Genomic DNA, 20,133 nt, shown 5'->3' with positions numbered 1-20,133 from the left:
TGACATACAAATGAAAAACGCATATTTTTTGATAAAAAATATTAATAACTTTGAGTGAAATTGAGATATTTATGATGTCAGCATTTCAAATTGTTTCTATTAAAAAGCTCTAAAAGCCGTTCAAAGAGAGTTTTGAGATTAAAATTGTAATAAAAAAGTTAGAGCGCAAAATGTGTTTTTTGAATATAAATCGGTTATTTTCAAAGATAGAGAAAAACTTTTTTTACAAAGTTACTTAAAATTAACAGAACTATAACATTTTAGAACAAAGTTTTTCTTTTATCTACAAAGATAAAAAAGTTAGATACTTGATTGCATCGAAAATGCTGGTCACCCTAATTTTTGATAATTTTTCAATACCGTTATCATATGTAACAACTTTGTAGAAGAAAGTTTTTATCTAAAATGTTGCTATAGAGCTCTAGATCCAAATTTCCCCCTAAATTTGGTTTCTGGACCATTGTGCACTGGCGAGTAGTCTGGAAAGTGGAAAAAAACCTACCGGGCAAAAGTATAGTTCTCTCACCGCGAAAACGATTTCGACCGGAGTAAACTCGACCGACTATTTTTTTCTCCCAATCTCTTTTCCTTTTCTGCCACGCTCAAGAAACAAACTGTAAAACGCACCGCAGATAGCTCTGCTGTGTAACTATTGTGCGTGATGTCCATACTTGTGAGAAAGTAAACCATAGTTCATTGTCTCGCAAGAGAGAGATTTTTTTTCGCAGTGCAAAATGTTCTCCTGCATTCTAGAGGTTTTTTTTTCATTCTCGCTTATTTTTCGTCGGTCTAGTTCCGCCACTGTTGTGGCCAATCACCGACGTCCAGGGAGGCGACTCCACACCCAGGACCCTAACTCACGACCCGTTTATTAACGGACCGGCGCCAACGGCTTTACTTCCTCATGCGATGGAAGGCGTGATCCCAGAAATTTTTCGCCTCAGAAAATCTCCCGGTGTCGGCTAGGATTGAATCTAGACCAGTTGGGTTGGTTGTGAGTGGATCACGCCACCTCACAACCATCGACACCTATGTCGGCGGTGGGATTCGAACCCAGGCGTCGAGCGTGGTTGGCGGAGACGTTACCAACCACACTAGGCCCCCGCTATTCTAGAGGTTTTCTAAGGAGAAAAGATAAGCATGGGGGCACCAAAAGATGCCATTTGCCGATGATTTTTGTTCTCTGGATATTTCTGGAGAAATTTACTCCTACCAAGTACTCTTCAACAGTCGCCAGATATAGAGGTGAAACCAAACCACGAGATGACCGGTACTGTTTTGCCTTTTCTTCCTTTTCACGATCAGCACCTCGCATTTGTATGTTATCGTAACGGTTTTAAAATGAAAATGATGGTAAAATGTTTGCATGGTACCTTTCATAAGTTTCCGGTAAGTGTGGCGGGTGTACTAGAGCAAGAAAAACAACAGCAACAAAAACAGCTCGTTCCAAAGTCGGTTCGATTATATACTTTAGTGTCGGCTGTGCTTGGGAAGTAAGGCAGCAGTTGGTTGCTCGGTATGTTTTAGACAATCCATGTTATTTACTAATTTTTTTAATAGTCTCTCAATCAATTGGCTGTTTTTGTTACAACAACTCAACCGTAAAAAAATTGCTGATTGATTGATGCCAAAACCTCAATAATCTGATAAAAAAATCACAGGAAGGTTGTATGCAAAGCCACGACCGCAAGGTTGAAGTAGAATACTTTTGCATGAAAGATAACCCCGTTACTTGCGTGTCAGTCATTTTTTCTAGTAAATAAACGTTGACCGTTCATTGGCAGTATTGTAATTTCTCTTTGTTTGATATTTTGAATGAAGTTTATTGAATATTTTTAAAATTTTGCGCAAATGAGAAGTTGAAGTGCTGCCAAATTTCAATATGCACATTTAATACGACATCATTAAACGGGAACGGAACAAAAGCTACAGTAATGCAGAACGCGAATGGCGGCGCTATGCGATTCGCCTTACCGTGATGAAATGTACAGCTCTTTTTACGACGAAGTAGAGCTATACATTTCAACACATTTCGTCTTGCCGAATCACATCGCGCCGACATTTGCGTTCTGCATAACCGTAGCCAACCACTAAGCGACGCAAACGTAGTCAGAGTATGCATGTGGATTATAGCGCAAAACGAGAAAATATTAACTCTTCAAATATTCATTTGTGTTCTTCAAATTTCAGTTGTTCAATTTAATATCTGATGAAATCTTTGTTTAATATCTGATGAAGCCTCTTATATAGGCCAAATAATGGGAAAGCAATCGTATAACGACCAATCAGAGGTCGAATTTTGTGTTTTGACAAGGCTTAAGAAATTTCAATAGTACAATAGTACGAATAATAAAATTGCAATTTCCTGAATTTGGTAGAAATCTTAAAAGATTTTCTAATCGATTGCTGCAATAACGAAGGAAATCCATCAAAAACTAACCGATTTATTAGCATTTGAAATTGGACATATTTTTCACTTTCTTCGGTTTTAGATTTTCATTTCACATCCCTATGTAGCCGAACTTCCTGAGAGAAGTATTCTACTTCAAAATGCACTCGTAGTCTCTTACCCGAGAATAATAAAACACTTCCAAGAAATGTTGCACTAGTAAAAAGACAATTTCCACGTGTTGTAATGTGCTGGAGCACGAAATCTATGTCTGTGATAGGGAACCTTCACGTTCACGAGGCATGACTGGAGAAACGCGTCTAATAATGCGGTAGAATTTTTAATGTCTTTTTGTGCAAATTATTGTACTCAGACAAAAACCTGTTTTGAATTGGATGAATTTTTAGTGAATAAACGTTAACCGTTTGTTATTCAAAGTTGGTCATGCTGATCGCAGCCTTTACGCTGCCCCTACAGTGGGGGGTTTACTAAATAAAGTGAAAATTAGACAACTACAACAGAATTTGATTGCATCCCGCACAGAATGTCTGCTTGTGTTGATGCCAGAAAATTATTAACCTTCAATTATTTTTCTATTTGCCTTGAAAAAAGCATGTTGCGGTTCAAAATCGGTTGCTAATTACAACCTTTGAGCTGCCCTAACATTGGGGGAATTAAGATACACGGACAACATGCACTGTGGAAGCTATTTCACTTTCAGTAAATTAGACGGGTGCGACAAATTTAAATTGCTAGGACGCAACACAGAATGCTTGCTTGCGTTGATAAAAATTATTAACTTTCAATGACTTGTTTATTTGCCTTCAAAAAGGCATTTTGATTTCTGAAACTGGATTTCCTGATGACAATCATCATGCTGCCCCAACACGGGGGGAATAATGGCTGTCTGGCGACACACGCTGAGAAAAACCGCGCTGCTCCTGAGACGTGGTGACCAACCACAGGGCTAGTGCTGCTGCTGAGGAAGGACAACTGCCGTTGTCGCTGTCTGATGCTACGCTATGCATAGCCATGCCACAGTTGTGGCCGCTATACGCTGGCCTAACTGCTGAGCAACTGCAACACTATCCGTAGCCATGCCACAGTTGTGGCCGCCATTGGTATCCACTGTAACTGCATCTGCTGGCCCTGCTGCTATCGATGGTGAGATCCGCTGGAACTGCTACGCCTATCCACAGCCATTCCACAGTTGTGGCCGCTTTCCGCTATCGATGGTACCCACTGCTCGCTCCCGCTGCTGCTAAGGGAGGACTGCTGTCGTCGCTGTTCAGAACTATTATGAGCGGCTCCGGCTGAAACAGGCTCTTATATAGGCCAAATAGCATGTTTTCAATTGCAAGGTATATGATTCTGTCGACCGTGCTTGGGAAGCAAGCATATAACGACCAATCAGGGGTCGAAATTTTCGTTTTGACAAGGCTTGACTATTTTCAATAGTACAATAGTGTGAATAATACAATTACAATTATCTTATTTTGGGAAGAATCTTAGAAGATTTTCCAATCTATTGCTGCAAGAACGAAGGAAATCCATCGAATACTAACCGATTTATTAGCATTTGAAATTGGACATATTTTTCACTTTTTTCGGTTTTAGATTTTCATTTCACATCCCTATGTAGCCGAACTTCCTGAGAGAAGTATTCTACTTCTTCTTCTAATGGCTGAAATGTAAGCGCTCAATCCCTGACGACTATTCCATGATTGAATTTCCTGATTTTCAAATTTAGGCACCTAACTTCCAGATAGATGTAGTTCTACGTCAAAATTACGATATTGACGGTTTCATGAACTACTGTTCTGCCGGTACCCGGATAACTGTCCCATAATGAAAAACAACATGTTGAGAAAACGGCGATTTAATATTATTCGTGAATTTTCGGATTTCCAGCAATTACATCCAGAACCAATGAACATAACATTTTAATGGCACCACGAGTTTATCGTTGAGAACAAAAAACCATGGATGGAATTGGTTTTACGTTATATAACTTAAAAAAAAAAACAAAATGGGACAAAATATGCGGGTACATTTCAAAAGTACTCGCATATTTTGTCCCATCACATATAAATTCAACCAGCAACGGGCAGTATCATTGGCAACGTAGATTGTACTACAGAAAAACAACATTAGTCTTTATGCCTAAAATAATCCGATATACACTAATCTGGAGTAAAATTATATGTTTTCAGTTTGTACCACTATGCAGTGAGACTGTAATGCGGGTACTTTCAATATGGGACAAAAACAACTTGGTATTTTTTCCATGTTTTTCCATACAAAAGTATCAATTTTAATTTTTTTCCAGAAAATATGATAACAATTAAGTCGATTCCCGATGATAACTCAAAAGTGACCAAAATCAGTTTGGGACAGTTATGCGGGTACCGGCAGTGTTGGTACTTTTCTTTATTAGTCGAGAATGTGAAACTTTGACTACTTTGAAGCACCACTTCCTCAAGTCCGATTGAGCGGAAATTTTGCATGGAGACTTTTTTCGAGAAGACGAAACTTTTGAGCCTTGCCGCTAAACGCTTGTTGGCGCCCCAATTAATACTTATCTAGCAGACAAAAATAGTGATCTACTGTAAGAATATTATTAAAATTGATGTCATTACGATGCTCACGACGCTCCCATAGACCATTATTATAAAAAATGCATCAAAATATCTGAGTACACCATTCGATTCGTTATGACGTCCTAAATCTCTGATCGAAATTTTGAAATCGTCATACGGTACATTTGTGCGTAAAGCCCGACCTGGCTTATCAAAATTGATTCATTTTTCGTGGTGTTCCGACCATCTGAAAATTGTTTAAATTTTGTCTGTCTCAATAATTTTGTCTATTCTCTATATCTCAGGAAGGAAGGATTTTTGGAAAGTCTACGAATTTTTGTGCACAAGTCATTGGACAAATGGCCTGATTCTATTAAAATTGGAATCCACGACTATGTGCTAGTCAAAGTCGACAATGTTATTTTCTAACTGAAAAGCACTCTAATTACACTGTTTAGTCCCACGTCACAATTTCATACAACCTGTAAGGTAATACTGATGACCACCACATGCATTTTGCACAATTTTCACCTAATTCTTCTTATGAAACATTAGCAATATATTTTTTCTTCAACACTGATTTGATGACTTCTTTAATGTTTCGAATGAAAATCTTGAAATATAGTCATGCAGTTGTCAAACTATATTATTCGTTTAGAAATCGTTGTGTGTTAAATAAGTTTCTCAATGAAATAAGTTGCTACAACATTGTTAGGTATTAAAAATAAACTGGAGAGGACTCTAGCAAATATGGGATTTTTTAAAGTTTCTGGTTGTCAAGTTCGATAAATTATAATTATTTTGAACTTTTGTCATTTATTAACCATTTATCCTATTTTTAGTTAGTTTTAGTTCGTATTTCTCTAACATAATGTCGTTTCAAGGCTGGTTAACTTTGTATTATATATTCTTTGTAGCATCTTGGCAAGCAAAAGTTGATATGCTATGTTACGCCTTGATGAGCTGCTTCGTTTCCCTCAGATCGGGGCTGTCTGTCATATCTTTTTTTCTTCAATTCGTTTGGGTAAAGTTCTAAAAGTTTGGATAAAAAATCGGAAAATGAAAATTTGTCAATAGTTTTAATTTTCTCGCTACAAAAAAGGTAATTATTTCCCATACACATGGAAAGAGATAAAACTGAAAATCGCATAACTAAAAGCACAAAAAAGTTCATCGCAAGAGTCGCACTCATTTTTGAAATGGCATAATGAGATTTGTGTTAATTGAGTTAAGAAAAATTACGTTGAGCGCGTTGAATTGAACTCGAGCTCTACTCCAGTAATTATAACAAACGCACATCACTTTCAAATTAAACCTCTCACAATAATCTTTCCCTTCTCTCTCTCTCCCTCATTTCTAGGTAAGAGCTCAAGTGCTGCTCGGTGAGCAGGCAGTCATACGTTGCTTCCGGTTCCAGCTGGCAGGGCTGTCTGAATGTAAAATCTGCCCATTGCTGCAGTTTTCCAGCCCCCGTCAGCATCACGGCAGGAAAAAAATTACAGGTAATGAAAAAGAACCCGCTTGCCAGTCGCCGGTGAAAGCTCAAGTGCTTTACAATTGAAAGTAACATTCTCAACAGCTTACCAGGAAAGCAGCACCGGGGTGAAATCATGCGTTGTGAAGTGCAGTGCTGCAGACTGCCCCACCACTGGATGCACTTTAACTGACCTGCCGTGTTCCTGGTCGGGTCGCATAATTTACTCCTTTTTCCTTGCCAGTCAGCCTGCCAGCCGAGTGGGTGGTAAGCTTGTGATGCTGCAGAGCACCTGATTTATTGGATTCCCAGCTGGCGAGCTAGAGAAGGTCAAGTTAAAGCGACAATCACGAGAAGTGTTGAACGAGTGTTGTCGTTCGCACTTGAATGATTTTCAATTAAGTAATTAGGGGGAGGAAAGGGCGCAGGGATTTGCTTGTTATGATAAATATTCATGTTTTCTGCTTAATGCAAGACCTTCTTGTGAATTGTTTAAAATAATCGGTAGGCTCTCGATTCCAAACAATTTCTATCTTTATTTGTTCCAGCCAGTTTAATGAACGTGGGTTTAGACCAAGCTGTAAGCCTCCGTTTAATTTCATCTCTGCAATTTGAGGGATGCCGATTATTTGGATTCGGTTTTAATTTCGAATGCGGTATTCGGTACAAATTCAATTTATGCTATACCAAATGATCGGAATATAATTAGAAATATCGCGAGTCAACAGAAAGGTGACCACGACGGTGACGGTTGTGGAAATGTCACCCTAGCTCAGAACGCATAGGATATGAGATATGAGCTCCTATTCTATTGGAAGTGCCATTTTTATGATTTCACTGCTCTACTGTGCTGATCCATTCTACTAGCTGCCTGCTTGGAGGGCTGATAAACATTCCAACAGATTTGAAAGGCTTGCGTTCATTTCAAATCAATTTAAATTCCACCCGTATGGAATATGAGTCGGTACATCAAAAGCCACATATTTAGTTCATGATAAATTTTCATAAACGATTGCAGCAATACCGGTTCCAAAAACTGCACGTTTAAATTGTAAATATTGAATTAGTGATGAATTAGCACACACGCACACATACCTAGTTATCGATTTGAATGCCAAAATACTACAATTGATGTAATGTAATCCATTCGTCATTATCATCTGTTTACCCTCACGCAAAGTGGGCAATCAACTTTTCAACATTATAAACCATGGTCGTGTGCACGGGAGGAGCAAAAATTTTGCCTAAACTAATGCGATTGTTGAAGTCATAAAATGCATTAATAGTCAAGGATTAGAATGCGCTTCCTAATTTCAGAACGACTTGAAAATACATCAAACTTTTATTGACCAATTTGGATTTGAATGAGCTCAACTTAACGAGTGGAGTTTTTTTTAGACTCAAGAGTAACTTCCTAGTGCTAATAATTCAGAACAAACCAGAATATTATAGGATTCGTGAAGACAGTGAAACAAAATAAAAAGCTTGCTCTGCAAATATAAGTTACATACATTTAATTTGCATACATTTAATTTGCATTTTAATTTTTGAGGTACTCAAACTGTAAAACAAATACCAGTAAAAAAAATAAGATTTCGTCAGCTAATTTCTATGTTCAAAACGATGAATTTGGTTAAATCCTTTCCAAACGAAATTTCTGCGAACGACCATGTTACCAACCAATACTAAACCACATCCGATCGCAGAATGCGTGCCTGGGGAGGAACGTAGATGCTGAGTGGTTTGACTCAGTACATAGACGGTAATTACGATATGTACCGCTACGATGTTAAACGGAATCAGTAATTTTGATTTTGTAATGATTAGCATAGACGCATGAGTGATGGCTAACACATCGGACTTATTGCCAGGGAAACAACGTTATTCAGATCGTGGTTCGTATGTTTGAACAGTGGCAATATTTGCATCCGATTTTATGGCCACATCGTCGGGAAACTATCCCACACTTAATTTCCCACAAGACGTATTTTATTTCCGCAATTCCTTCGGTGACTATCGCCTGGGTCATAGCTCGAAGCGGTGGCACAATTTCGTTCCGTCATGGAAACGACCGCCCAATGAATGAGACAAGCGACAGTGTGGCCGGGATGTCTCCAGCGGATCGTAAAGTAAGCATTTTAGTTTCTTCCGCTTCATCAATTTTCTACTAGGCTACAATGGATGCTATCCTGCGGCGCAGGATCTTCTTCCACCAGATGTTATACTCCACTTGATTGAACCGACACTACCAGCTTCGATAGTAATGGCCTAGCGAACGCGAGAACACTCTATCATCCCTCAGAATTGACTGCCTCCAGCGGGGAAATGGGCTCTGGATTGGACCAACCACCTTCCGAGCGGTCGGCAACAGGAAGATCTAATTTGGAAGCTGCTTCTGTCTTGAAGTGGTGATGAAGCCCCGTGGGCCTACACATTGCATACCGAGTGTTCGCTCGCCTGAAGATGTCGGTCAGGTGGTAGGTGGATTGAAAATCTAGTTCTTCGGGAGGATTCCATCCAGTCGAGGAACGAGAAGCAATGTTATTGCTAACCACGCTACAGTGGCGAAACGTTTCACGGTTGATAGTGAAGGAACGATGAACACTAGAGCTATAGAATGAACGGCTTAGTTATCGGAAATGTGATGATGAAACGGGACTAACCATTTTGATAAGGCTGCTATCTTATATCAATTTGAGATGCATAAGGTTTTTTTAAAGCACGGTTATTTCAAAAATTAAATTGATTTTCAATAGCTCAGCATATTCTAGATTTTATTTAAAGGCATTCGAAAATTATTATGTTCAAAATGCTATACAGAAGGAATAATATAAAAACAATTTGCGACTCTTACAATTACCAACAGATTTCGACTTTAAGCTTTTGGTGCGACCATCATTCCAGTCTTGCTTCTTATCATAGCTTATTGCTTGGATTTCTTCGTAAGCACGGCCTATCATACTGTGCACCAGCTGGAGTTCAAGCCAATTTTCATTTTCCTCGATTTGCGTTGGTTCCAGGATAATGGCTGGATTTTATTTATTCGGATCCATAGTAAAGCCATTGTGATTCGGCCTACTTGGTGGAATTTGAATAGTCAAGTCTCTTCTGAAGGCACTTTTGATGAATTTCCTTGCTTAAGTTTGTTAAAGCTACAGAAACGTTACTCTTTAGTTTATATTGCCTGTCGAACAAGAAGCCTTTTTGGGAACTTTGAACTCTTTTTGAGAATAGCATGTTATAATGCCAAGTGTAGTTTGTGAATGTGTATGTTCATATTTTCATTTGATAGTCTTCAACACCAGGGCTCAACATTTTCGAAACAAAACAATGAAACTGATTATTCCGCGCTGTCATTTTGATTCGAACAGTTTCATTTTCACTTGATTCCTTCCGGCTGTTGTCATCGAATCACTTCTTTCTTACTTTCCCGTCTGTTGTTCATCGGATCATTTCAAATGAAAGTGATGGCTATTTCAATTGACGAAGAGAGAGACTCTTTTATTTCCTTCAGCGTCTCAATTGAAACTAGCATCGCATCGCACCGTTTGATGGTAGTTTTCTAATACCGCATCCGCAGTTAAACGGCAATGGCATCCAATAAATACCTCACGCAAATTTCGATCAAAATTTCGGAATTTTTTTCACTGTTGATCACTGGCGCTGTGTAACCACTTCGGATTGTGAAACTGGTTCTGGTGTTCTCCGTTTCATATCGTCACGGTTTTATTTTCTCCCTCGTCCATATATTTGCGCGAAGTACTGTATGGGAGACCCCTGTCTCCGTTAACGCTCATTGTCATTTTCTATTGATGTCGTTGTCGTTTATGCGGTGTAGCTACACTCAAACGACACTTTTGACACCGTAAATGTTTTATTTGACTTTTCGGATTACCCTTTTTCTGTCTCTGACTACACTTTTTCTGTCCCTGACGGCACCCGAAAAAAACAGAGTGTACTGTAGGAAGTTACCAACACATTCACATGTATGTGTCAAAACTGGTTTATTTTGGATCTCGTTCCACATGGTACAGTGTCAGGTAAATTTTTTATCAGCACATTTGCGAAATGGACATATGAAATGGAAACGAGACAAAATGACAAATGCGATAATGACCAAAACAAAACGAATTGTCAGCTATCCCATTATTACGCATACCAATGCAACGACACTGAAAATGTTTTATTTGAAGCTGCAAAGTATAGTCCGGAAAAAGTGTAGCTTCACCGCGAAAACGACATGAGAATCGTCATGTGTTAGTGACGGTGATAATCTTTTCTTTCAATTGTAACGCATTTGTATCAATTTCTAGCCCTTCAGTTGCCAAACTCAAAGCAAGAGCTTCCGAGTAGTTTTCATGTGACTCACGAAGAGCTAGAGAATGATACAAAAGCTTTTCAATTGAATGCGACGGGTCAAAGCGTCACTGTAACCTGATAATTGTCAATTGGCTCTGACGACTCTGTTGATATTGGTTTGGTTTTTAGTTGCGAAAGTGAAGGAGGGAAATATTTTTACTTTTTTTTCCACACATAAACTGACAGTTGCATATGAGAACTCGCGTAGGTGCGAACAGCCTTAAAAATCTCTTTTACTTGTGTCAGGGCCAATTGAAAATGACTTTGTCAGGCTCAGGATGGGAGAAGTTTACTCCAAACTTTTGGTATAATAAATGGCATTTCTTTTCAATTCTAAACTAATGAAAAATGTGGTGAAAATCACCTAAAGAAGCAGCAATTTATCAAGCACAAGCTCGTTTTCTGTTTACCATGAACTATAGCGGATGTTATAATATCATTTTCGAATGCTTATAATCGATCGCGCACATCAACTGAGCCGCTAATGGTTGTTACAAAAAATATTAGTAGAAGTAGTCAAATATAGTATTTTCAAAGTTTTCTTGAGCTTTTTTGAAAAGAACAAAGGGAGGTGGTGAAATAAACACATTAAGCGTGAAAAATATTATTATTGATTATCGCTTCACAGGTAATACAATGTTGTTCCATAACGCATGGCACAGTCATGCATTCATCAACAGTTTAGTTTCTGCCGTTTGTCATAGAATCAATAACAATATACGACTTTGACCACAAAAAAACTGGAAAGTGGTTGAGGCATGTTTTACGGACATTCAGCATTCAACCAGGTTTACCTATTATTTTCAATGTCTGACTGTATCATGGCGCATAGTTTGTCTCAAATAGTTACTGATGCTTCTAAGAAAGGGTGCCAATGAAGTTTTTACTGTTTTTCAACGTAATAGCCGTGATTTAAATAGGAGTCCATTTTACCACCCCGGTTCATTTTACCTACAATTCTCCTACTAAACTGCTACTAAACAGATTTCGAGTACCAATGTCCTTATTCCCCCAAACTTGTGAAATAACACATAGAATATTTTGCAAATAGTAAACTAGTGAAAACTAGCTTTGAAACAATAACACGCTTGCTTCCCCTTTGTTCGCTTTCGGCTGCGTGCTAGCTATTTTTCACCGTGTTGGGTATTTTCATCACTGCTACCAATTTTTCGATATTTTGTAACGTATTCCTCTTGCTAAGTCAGGATATCGTATCACTATTGGAAGTGGTCCTTATAATTTGACCAATAGCATTAGTCCAGTCCGGTATTACTCTTCGTATGAAGCGCACAATCGTACTGAGATTTGTTCTCCAGATTTCAGGGGGTTCCAGTAGCCCTCTCTCGAAGAACTTTTTAACTGAGCCAAGTACATTTTTTTTTAAATTCTAAATTAGCAGGGAAAAGAGGGAGGCCTTTTTTTTATTCTCGCGGCCGACTACGAGCTAGTGGGGATTTAAGGTGAGAGGAGGGGTGTTACAATTTTGTTTTTAACTATTTTATATTACAGAATGTATTCATTTGTACGTGGCTAACCAGTGATGTTTTGTTTGAGCAGTTTTGGTCTGAGGTGTCTGCGTAAACATAGAGATGCCGAGTCTTCGTTTTAGTGTCTCCAGCCGGGTGTATCATTCTCTTTCAGTTTGGTTCAGAAATTGTATTCTAGCAAATAGATCAAAGAAATCAAATTTTAATACCAGCATTTTTTATAAACCCGTATAGCTGTGTCATGTACTGGAGATCACCGCTTCCCAGAATGTCTCTAACGGGTACGTTCGGTTGTTTTCCTCGGGCCCGAAGGGAATCTATAAGCTCAGACCTAACACCACAGTATTCGGTACACGACCAAACAACATGCTCGATGTCATGGTAGCCATCGCCACAAACGCAGTGATTACTGTCTACAAGCCCTATACGAAAGAGATGCGTGTTTAACGTATAGTGATTGGACATAAGTCTGGACATCACGCGAATGAAGTCCCGACCTACATCCAACCGCTTGAACCATGCTTTCGTCGATACCTTAGGAAAAATGGAATGTAGCCACCGTCCCAGTTCATCTGAGTTCCATGATGATTGCCAACTGTTGAGTGTTTTCTGACGCAAAATGCTATAAAATTCATCATAAGCAATTGGTCTTACATGAATATCGCCATCAATAGCACCCACCTTAGCTAAAGCGTCAGCCTTTTCATTGCCCGGAATGGAACAATGAGAAGGGACCCACGCTAAGGTAACCCGGTAATTTTTATCTTTTAAAGCACTTAAAAACCGCCGTATTTTTCCCAAGAAATACGGGGTGTGCTTCACAGTCTTTATCGATCGCAGAGCCTCAATGGCACTGAAACTGTCTGTGAAGATGAAGTAGTGGTCTATGGCCAGGGTTTCGATGATCCCAAGAGAGTACTGAGTGGCAGCAAGTTCTGCGACGTACACGGAAGCAGGAGCATCGAGTTTGTAGGAGGCGGTAAAATTTTCGTGGAAAACACCGATGCCAGTGGACTCATCTAGATTAGATCCGTCAGTGTAAAACCTTTTATCATAACTAACATGTTTAAACTTATTGGAAAATTTTTTAGGGATCTCTTGGGGTCGCAATTGATCCGGGATACCAGAAATGTCTTGTTTCATGGTGGTGTCGAAGAATATAGCATTATTAGAAGTATCTAAAAGTGCGACATTGGAGGAATCGTATGAAGAAGGATTAATATCTTGAGCCATATAGTCAAAATATAAAGTCATAAATCTGGATTGAGATTGAAGGTCGACCAACCTCTCGAAATTTTCAATTACTAATGGGTTCATAACTGTGCATCGAATTAGCAACCGGTAAGAGAGATTCCAAAAACGATGTTTCAACGGAAGAATACCCGCTAGCACTTCAAGACTCATCGTATGGGTCGACTGCATGCAACCTAAGGCAATACGCAAACAACGATACTGTATTCGTTCCAGTTTGATCAAATGTGTGTTTGCTGCGGAGCGGAAGCAGAAACACCCGTACTCAATTACAGACAATATCGTTTTTTGGTAAAGCCTTAGAAGGTCTCCTGGGTGGGCTCCCCACCAGGTTCCGGTAATCGTACGAAGAAAATTAATCCTCTGTTGGCATTTTCGTGTCAGATACCTAATATGGCAAGCCCAGGTGCATTTAGAGTCGAACCAGACCCCGAGATATTTAGCGACTAAAACCTGAGTGATTGTTTCACCCGTTAGTATGAGCTGCAGCTGAGCTGGGTTATGCTTCCTAGAAAAAACGACCAGCTCAGTTTTCTCCGGAGAGAATTCGATACCCAGCTTAAGAGCCCATTCAGACAAATTGTCTAAGGTATCTTGCAATGGTCCTTGCAGATCGTTAGCCTCGCCAACGCTATCGTCTGCAAGTTGCCGTAGCGTGCATGAATTTGCAAGACATTTATCGATGTCATTGACGTAAAAATTATATAAGAGAGGGCTTAAACATGAGCCCTGGGGAAGGCCCATGTAACTAATTCGGGAAGTTGTCGAATCGCCATGTGAGAAATGCATATGCTTTTCTGACAACAAATTGAGGAAAAAGTTATTCAAATTTGGTGAAGGTCCCTGCGAATGAAGTTTCGCGCTTAAAACTTCTCCAGAGACAGAGTCAAAAGCCCCCTTAATATCCAAGAACGCAGAAGCCATTTGCTCTTTTCGAGCAAATGCGAGTTGAATTTTAGTAGAAAGCAACGCTAGGCTCGTCCCTTTGCCCCGGCGAAAGCCAAATTGAGTATCTGAAAGTAACCCGTTTGTTTCGACCCATTTGTCTAACCGTAAGAGGATCATTTTCTCCATTAATTTCTGGAGGCAAGAGAGCATCGCTATCGGCCTATATGAATTGTGATCAGAGGCAGGTTTCCCGGGTTTCCGAATAGTAATGACTTTTACCTCCCTCCAGTCATGCGGAACAATATTTAGCTCAAGAAACTTGTTGAACAAATTCAACAAGCGTCTTTTTGCAGAGTCGGGTAGATTCTTCAACAGGTTGAATTTTATTCTATCTAACCCTGGAGCCTTATTGTTGCACGACAGGAGAATTGAAAATTCCAACATCGAAAATGGGGGCTCTTCCGTAGTTACTAAAAACGCGTCGCGAAAGGTTTTCTGTTCCGGTACAGAGTCCGGACAGACCTTTTTGGCAAAATCGAGTATCCAGCGATCTGAATACTCCTCACTCTCATTCGAAACGTCACGGTTCCGCATGCGCCTGGCGGTATCCCAAAGAGTGCTCATCGCTGTTTCCCTCGACAACGCGTTTACGAACCGCCGCCAGTACCCGCGTTTTTTCGCCTTTACTAAGCTCTTCATCTGCCTGCCCAGTACCTCGTACTTTCGAAGTAGGTTGACAGTGCCGTACTCCCGGTAGTCCTTATACGCCGCGGACCTTCGCGCGTACAGCTCAGAGCACTCTTTGTCCCACCATTTGTTGGGAGGGCGCTGTCTAATCGTTACCCCGGGTATTGGTTTCGTCTGCGCTTGAGTCGCGGCGTCGATTATCAAGCCAGCTAAGAACGCGTATTCTTCCTCCGGAGGAAGTTCCTCGTGAGTCTCGATAGATTCCGCTATAATAGACTCACAACGCTTCCAATCAATATTACGTGTAAGGTCGTAGGAAATATTGATTGGGTTCGGGGGAGTTGAACCATTAGCAATTGATATAACGATCGGAAGATGATCACTACCGTGGGGATCGTTGATTACTTTCCACTGGCAATCTAACGCTAGTGATGTCGAGCAGAGGGATAGGTCAAGCATGCTTTCACGTGCTGGAGGATAAGGTACGCGTGTCGCTTCCCCAGTATTCAAAACTGTCATATTGAAGCCGTCGATCAAGTTACAGATTAAAGAAGATCGGTTGTCGTCGTACAGCGACCCCCATAGCGAACAGTGAGAGTTAAAATCTCCCAAAATCAAAAAAGGTGCGGGAAGCAATTCTGCTATATCAAGGAGTTGCTTCTGTTCAATCCGCGCGGATGGGGGAATATATAACGAAACAAGGCAAAGGTCTTTTCCTTTCATATTCGTTTGAATGGCAACAACTTCAATATTCGAGATCGAGGGGAGGTCGATTCTGAAAGAAGAATAGCACTTTTTGATCCCTAAAAGTACCTCTCCACCGTGTGAGTCTTGTTCTCGACGAATGATGTTGAAATCGTGGAAATTAAGTTGGTCATTTGAATTGAGAAAAGTTTCACAGAGCGCGAATGCATCACAATTGTATGTGTTTATCGAATGTGAAAATAAATCGAATTTGGGGATGATACTTCTGCAGTTCCACTATAACACAGTGACAAAATTCCTAACCTCTTTCGACGTATTAGTCATCGAAAGATACGATAGCTGAAATGAGGGGCCAAGTTGCTGTGAGTTGCTTCAAAAAGGTTTTCACTGTAGGGAGAAGGGCAAGAAGAATGTTTTGAAGGGGATCTGGCATGTTGAAAGTTTTAATTATCCAGTCCACAATATCAGAGAATTTTATGAACCCTGTTTCTTTTATGTCTTCTGATCGAGAAATGGGTGCACGAGGGGTTTTTGGTGCTTCAGGAAGCGGTGGGTACTCCTGGTTTGATTTGAAATTAAAACCGGGTGGTACTTGCTTCGGTCTTTCTTCACCGCTTCCTTTTTGTGTTGTCTTATTGGTCATTCCACTAGGGGTTATCTTACGACCTTTGCGAAAAGGTTAGGAGAGTTGAGCATTCTCCTCTTCCTAGATCCCTCTGGCAAGGCATAAGAACACCCTTCGACGGGATCGTCAGATGTACCCTCATCGGTTGGCAAAAAGGAAAAGATGTTTCCTGTCGAGGGTGGCTCAGCCCTCTTAAGCATTTCTGCAAAAGAGCGCTTTGATCGTTCCTTAAGGGAACGCTTAATTTTTTCCTCGCGCTGTTTGTACGCGGGACACGCCGAAAGGTCATGCCGAGTTCCCTCGCAGTAAAGACACTTTTCAGTATCCTCACTGCAAGCGGTCTCAGCATGATTGCCTCCGCACTTGCTGCAGCGTGCCTTGTTGCAGCAGTAGGTGGCTGTATGACCTAACTGCTTGCAGTTTTGGCAATGCACGACCCGCGGTACGAACAGGCGTACAGGCAGACGAACCCTGTCCAAAGAGATGTAGTTCGGCAGTGCGAATCCGGCGAATGTTACACGGAAGGAATCCGAAGGGAAGAATTTCTTCTTCCCTTCTTCGATGGATACTGAATGCAATTGCTTGACATCCAGTAACTTTACATCTTGAATCAGGGGGTTCTTGAAGCAGCCAACCCCGTGACGCAAAATGTCATCGACCGTGAGGCTTCCTTCGGTAACCACACCGTCGATCTCCACGTCCTTGGCAGGGATGTACACGCGGTACTCCCTTGTAAAGAGCTCGTAGCTAGCAATTTCGTTTGCTTGCTTCAAGCTACTCACGACAACTCGCAGTTTGTTCTGCCTCACCTTCGTAATCTCGGTTACGGCCGAAAACTGTTTTGCCAGGTCTTTGCCTATTTGAATTATATTCAAAGGTTTTTTTATGGGCCGGAAGTAAACAACGTAGGGACCGCTAGCGGCATCTGGGTAAGCTTTTACCCGTATTTCCGGTACCCTTGGTACGGAGCTAGGTAGCGGGGGTGGTACAGGGGAAGGTAAGGGAGAACTGCTGGGGGAAATTTCAATTTCTACCCCATTTGTTTCCACATCCAGGAAAAGTTGCACCTGCATGTCGTCCATTTTGCGGGAGCGTTACGCTCTACCGCACACAAACGAAAAATATTCGAATGTGGGGGGGGGGGGGACAAGTAGTTGATATTAAATTTTAAAAACAATTTTTCAAACTACAATGGATCAAAATAAAAATAAAGACAGTAATACTAATACTAAAAACAATAGTAATAATATTAATAATAACAATAATAATAATAATAATAATAATAATAATAATAATAATAATAATAATAATAATAATAATAATAATAATAATAATAATAATAATAATAATAATAATAATAATAATAATAATTATTATTATTATTATTATTATTATTATTATTATTATTATTATTATTATTATTATTATAATAAAAACAATAATAATAATATTAATAATAATAATATTGATAGTAATATATTAATAATAATGATAAAAAATCTAAAATGAATACTTCACCGAACGTCTAAGTCGCGACCTTACGGCTGAAAGTAGGATCAATCGAGTGTCTCCGCAGAACAAACAATGACGATCCAGCTTCGTGTTGTGACACAGTGGCTGTATCTTACACGCGACCTTGTAGATGCCACTTGTAGTTGACTTCCACTCGCTCGATCGTATGGTGGTCCGTGCTGCTAGCGGGGTAATAGCGGTGCGGGAGAATTGTTCTTGCTGATATATCAGCTACGTATCAGATCACTGGCGGGGTAGCCTGCCCCTACCAGTGTGCAGAAGATGTTTTTGCCGATATATTGCAGACTATTGTTATCGCACAGCACAAGAAATAATCGAAAAAAAAAAAAAACACCCGTACGATAACTCGTGTATTGTTATTTTGCGAATCACACGGAGATAAACAATTTGCGTCTAATCGAGACGAAAGCAAAACAACGAACGATACTCAAAAAAGAAAAAGAAGTGTTACAATCGTTGTTGCTAGAAATCAAGTTTACCTCTGCATCAGGCTTTACCGAGCATCGCTAGTTACCCTGTTTAGTATCTACGATTGTGACTGCCTGCAGAGGTAGTCTTTCAATTGTGCTTGACTTTTTTGTGGAACTTAGCGAGAGGGAAGGGTCAAGTATGTAACCTTTAGGCTACGAGCTCTCCTATGTTACTGAGAAACCACCAGTAACTTACAAAAAAGGCGTATTTTCGTGAAATAGTTGAACAGGTTGTTAAGAAGACATGACCGCAAGGTTAAACTAGAATTACGACGGCCTGTCGTATGTCAATATATTTTTTGCAATAAGTTTGGGAATAAGGGTGTGAAGCGGAAAATTCCAGTGTAAATGATTCTCTTATAACTCTTTTATTGATTGGTAACTTTGAAAAAATGCGTTGATTGGTAACCTTGAAAAGAAGCGTTGATTTTGAACTGCCATACACCGATGACACGGAATGATTCTAGTTCTCTTGTTATTTTCCGTTTTGCACACGCTGCAAGCTAGCAAACAAGGTATGACGATCTTTTACATACGCTACCGGCACAAGCACAGCTATTCTCAATAGCCAAACGGCTGCAAGCAATGAAAAAGGAGGGTTGTAATGTATCTTAACAGTAATTTTTCAGGCATTTTTCTCATGCATTTAGAAGTCATGTGTTTCATGGTAAAGCTATTGTCGGTGGTGAATGAAACAACAAAAAACGTTGTTGAAACATGGTAATGACTGGAAACTTACAGTAAAAATACCATGTTTTTTGTTCATTCTCTGTTTTTACCAGTAAACACATCGCACTTTTTTCAGGCTTCCCAACCAAAAATCGCATACTGCGTTAAAATCAGCTGCTGCTCTGCAAACTGCGGGCAGATCCAGTTTCTAGTAAGCGTCAACCGTCCTCTTGCTGTAGTAATCGATTATACAATGAAGATTAAACTTCTGCATATATATATGAGAAAAAAAAAACTTCTGCATGCAAGGTTTTATACGTGACTACTGAGAGTCAAACTTCCGGTAGGCATGTTCATGTACTAGAGCGAGTAAAACTACAACAACAACAACAAATTGATTATAAAGTCAACTCGACTGTATACTTTAGCGTCGGCTGTGCTGGGGATGGAAGCCTTGTTTCAGCTCTTAGTGGCCGAAACATTCGTTCAACATCGTTCTACATTTTTCAATAGTACAAAAGTTAGCATCATAAACTCACAATTTTCCACATTTTGGTGAACGCATAGCTAATTTTCTACTCGATTGCTGTAAGAATGAAAAAACCCGTCGATTGCTGTAAGAATGAAGAACGCCGTAAGACGTGAGTCTACGTCAAAATTCACATCTTCAAAACTTATATTTGAAACAGTTCTTCTGTACAACCAAAGGGATCTATTTAATATTGCCTTGAATAAAGCCTATACCAAAAAGCATATACGCCCTTTTAGAAAATTACTCCTGAATCAGAAAATTCGCCTATATCTTGCTATCTTCGGTTTATTCTCTGTTCAACCGTTTAGAGATGCACAATTTGCTCATTTCTATTTGGTATCGATTTAGACCAACAGGCAGTAAGAATACTGCCCAAGTAACAATACTAGTTTTATCAAAGTTTTATAGCGCTGTTTTGGCTGTATTAGACGCTATACAACTTTGATAAAACCAAAATTGTTACTAGGGTGCTGGGGACAAGTATA

The 20,133-nt window shown here is 39.8% G+C and overlaps 1 protein-coding gene across 5 annotated transcripts in view; it reads left to right on the top strand.

Annotated features, from left to right (window-relative positions):
- The window catches only part of LOC129727715 (insulin-like growth factor-binding protein complex acid labile subunit), a 472,653-nt gene that overhangs the window by 266,520 nt on the left and 186,000 nt on the right, over positions 1–20,133 (top strand). For 2 of the 5 annotated variants that reach the window (XM_055685799.1, XM_055685797.1), the window contains one exon: positions 6,329–6,470. The exons of the other annotated variants lie outside the window; for them this stretch is intronic. The gene's annotated coding sequence lies outside the window, so the exon portion shown is untranslated. The remainder of the gene's footprint in view (positions 1–6,328; positions 6,471–20,133) is intronic. 5 annotated transcript variants of the gene reach the window in all.

Source organism: Wyeomyia smithii, chromosome 3 (genome assembly GCF_029784165.1).
Source record: "Wyeomyia smithii strain HCP4-BCI-WySm-NY-G18 chromosome 3, ASM2978416v1, whole genome shotgun sequence".
Lineage (NCBI taxonomy): Eukaryota > Metazoa > Arthropoda > Insecta > Diptera > Culicidae > Wyeomyia > Wyeomyia smithii.
This window is presented reverse-complemented; position numbering and strand designations above follow the sequence as displayed.